Genomic DNA, 3,947 nt, shown 5'->3' with positions numbered 1-3,947 from the left:
TATTTTTATATTGTAAGAATCAAAATAATTAAGTAATAAATCAAATACCGATGATTATATAATTAAGTTATTTATAAGTGACTTTAGTTTTCTTTTAAGGGAGGGATGTTGTAGACTTGTAGTATGAATAGAGATTATAATGTGGCATGTTAAAATGAATTTAAGTTTGATTCGATCTTAATCCAATATTATCATAATAAATATTACTTTATCTGGATCCAATTTAAGTTTTTTTTTCATCTCAAATTTAATTCAAAATTTTAAATGCACGCTCAACTCTAATTGAATTTAGCATAATTTTTAATATTTTACATAATTTTTGTGTTAAAAGAGATACATAATTGGATAAAATATTAATTTATCTAATTTGATGACATAAGTAAATTTTAGTTTTAATATCATAACTCTAATACCTTATATGTTGATTTTTTACACATACTTTTATCAAAGTCTAAGTAATATTGTATAAATACATAAAATAAATAATTTCATAATTATTTTAAGATATAATAAATTCTGTTTAAACTCGAATTCGACCAAACTTAAATTTGAAAAAGATAAAAATACATACAAAATTGTGAACATCTCTAAATATGAAATAAGGGAAAGATTAAGAGTTTATTAATATATTTTAATTTTAGTATGGATAAAAAAGAGTTAACATTAATTACTCAAAGATGGAACTTTATCATAAATTTCTGTTAATACCCTAATACTAACATAGCATGACCTTCAATGGTGTCATGATGAGAATGGGAAGAAGGTTCTTGCGTACCCAGAACCCTGAGGCCTCTTGTCTGCTTTGTTTTTGTTTGGTAAAGACAGATTTGGCATGTTCGAAGGGACACTGGAACAATAAAAAGACGTAAATTCGAGTAATTAATGTTCAAAGCATGAATTTACTACATCATAATAATTACAGTTCGTATAATCCATCAAATAGAGAGGATGCTGACAAGTTGCTTGATGGGAAGTGTCAGGTTTCTGAAAAAGCCAACGTGCCTTTGGGTAATTTGTGAGTACATAAAATAAAATAAAAAAGTTACGTAAAAGGATGGTTTGTGGGAAAAAATCTAAAGCAAAGATTTAAAGTAAAAAAAGAGAGGGTAAAGCGAGACAAAAGATGTTTGGACTTGGAAACTTCAACTCGGTTTCCCAGAAAGTCGATAGAATGTACTTTCTGAGAAAAGTTTTGGTCTTCCTCAGAGACAAATATGTCCACACTTGAGAATTGGGATGGTCACAAGATCCGAGTTTTGATATGGTTATATTTTGTTATAATTAAATCATTTAAGTTTGGATTAAGATTTTCAAATTATGAGTTCCGATCAAATTTTGAGTGCAGAATATAAAAACAGATCAGTTGAAAATCTGACCCATCCTTTCTTGAGAACCACTTCAATTCCATTTTTAATATATTATTTTCCTTTGAGTTATTGAGTATGATCGTTCATTATTAAATGATTAAAAAACTATAAACATATATTGTCTTGTATTCACTCTAAATTTTAAAAAGTATTTAAACAAATAAATAAGGATGAATTTAAATTGTCTATTTTTTTTTAAAAAAAATAAGGACTTTAGAATTATTTAAAGAATAAATAGGGCGAACTAAGACTGAAATTTACATAGTTTCAGAATTAAAAAGAATTAAAATAAATAAATAAGAAAAAAATTAATTTACTTAGGATATGTTTGCTTTACTTTAAAAATTTTGATTACATAAAATGAATTGCATCTTTTGGAAAATGATTATTTTACGATGTTTAAATAATGTAGTATAAATTATTTTTTGATGTCTGATAATTTTTTTTAAATATTATTCATCAAATATAATAAATAATATTATTCAATATAAAAATATTATTTAAATATTCCAATAATTTAATTAATATTATTTATGTTAATAATAATATTAAAGTATTTTTTATAAATAAATATATTAAAATAGTATATTTTATTAAAATAATTTTATATATTAGTTTTATAAATATAATTTTAAAAATATTTTAGTTTTTTAATTTTTTTAAAAATATTTTTAAAATATAGATTAAATTTTTAATATATATATATATTAAACATATTGGATTTATCACGTGACCAAAACTTAATAAAACGATAACGTAAGTAATCAAAACTTACTCAAATAATAACGTAAGTGACTAAAACTTATGTTTATTGAAAGGAAAGTGACCAAAACTTAATCTAGGTATTATCTATGTGGAAATGATGTAATTTTAATTTTATATATTTACCGTGCTACATCAACAAACTGTTAAAGGTTTAATGGCCGTTAACCTTCAGTGATCACATATTAATTAAAATGAAACGAAAGTAACTAAATCTTATGTTTTCTGAATTCACTGAGTAAAAGATTAAAAACTCAAATGAAAGTGACCATTTCTATAATTTACACTCTTTTATTTGATTGCTATGTCATTAATTTAAATGGAAATAAATATGAAGTGATAACGGTGGAAATGTTTGGGAAAATAATTAAAGGGTGACAGTTATTGGAGAGCATTTTTTAGGAGTGATTTTATAATTAAGGCATCTAATAAAATTGTTAAATATTGAAGGAAATAAATGTGAAAAAAAAAACTGTAAAGCGCAATAGAAGGGTTGGTGAATTGGGTCGAACCCAAGTGATCTATAGATCTTTAATTGTTGAGACTAGTGCAGCCCCACCCTCAGCACTTTTTCAATTTTCAAGTGTTGGGCTAACCTTCCAAACTAATACCATTATATATAGGGATCAGCGTACGATCGAGTTGAATAAAAAAAATTAAGTTATTAAAATTGACGAATCATATTTTATAACTTGAAGTTGATTTAATTTCTTTTTTGAGTTGAGTCGGATTTATAAAATTCAAGTCGAGTCGAGTCGAGTCGAGTCAAATTTTTTATAACCATATAAAATACATATATATTTCTATAATTTTTTTCATATGTAATATACATATATCATATAGAGTCGACAGACTCGACTAAAACTTGAAAATCAATCTTTTAAATCGAAGTCAATTCGAATCAATTTAAAATACATATATATTTCTATAATTACAACTCGAAGTCAATTCGAATCAATTTAAAATTTTTGATTTTTCAAGTCGATTCGAGTAAAAAATTAGATTTTTTAAATCGAGTCGAGTTAAATTTTGCTCACCTCTAATTATATCACAATTGTGATTAAAGTATTACATAGTACTATTTTGCTATGTTGCACTTATACAGATACTTGTAGAGGTGAGCGTTCGATCGAGTCGAGTTGAGTAAAAAAAAAATTCGAGTTATTCAAGTTGACGAGTCCTATTTTATAACTTGAAGTTGACTTGAAATTTTTTCGAATCGAGTTTATAAAATTTTTTGTCGAGTCAGTCGAGTTGAATTATCAAGTTTCTCTTTTAATTTAATTATAAATATTTATAACATTATGATATTATTTTATTTCAATTTAAATGATTTTTTATTACCATATACAATACACATTTTTTTTTCATATGTAATATGCATATATTTTACAAAGTCGATGGACTAGACACAAATTTAAAAAAATCAATCTATTAATTATTAAAAATTTCAAGTTATTCGAATTATATTTTATAACTCGATTTAAAATTAAAAATTTTCATGTTAAATTTATAAAAGTACAACTTGAAATCAATTTATTGAAAAAAATCAAATTTTAAATTAAGTTTTGTTCACTCTTAAGTACAGTAATAACGGAAATCCTCTGTTGTGCCCTATGCGTGTCCATTAATTTTCTTACACGACAATTTTACTTTTTGAGTAAAACTCGTGTAAAACATAATGATTTCTTTCTTATTTTACTTCATCCTCTGTCTAAGACGTTTTTATCGAAATATCACATTATTAATCTAACACTCTTTCTGATAAAATGGCACAAAAATAATAATAAAGTGTGAATTATCATCTGTGCTTTAGTG

The sequence above is a fragment of the Hibiscus syriacus genome, unplaced genomic scaffold, assembly GCF_006381635.1.
Source record: "Hibiscus syriacus cultivar Baekdansim isolate YM2019G1 unplaced genomic scaffold, ASM638163v2 tig00113725_pilon, whole genome shotgun sequence".
NCBI classification, from domain to species: domain Eukaryota; kingdom Viridiplantae; phylum Streptophyta; class Magnoliopsida; order Malvales; family Malvaceae; genus Hibiscus; species Hibiscus syriacus.
Note: the sequence above shows the minus strand (reverse complement) of the source record.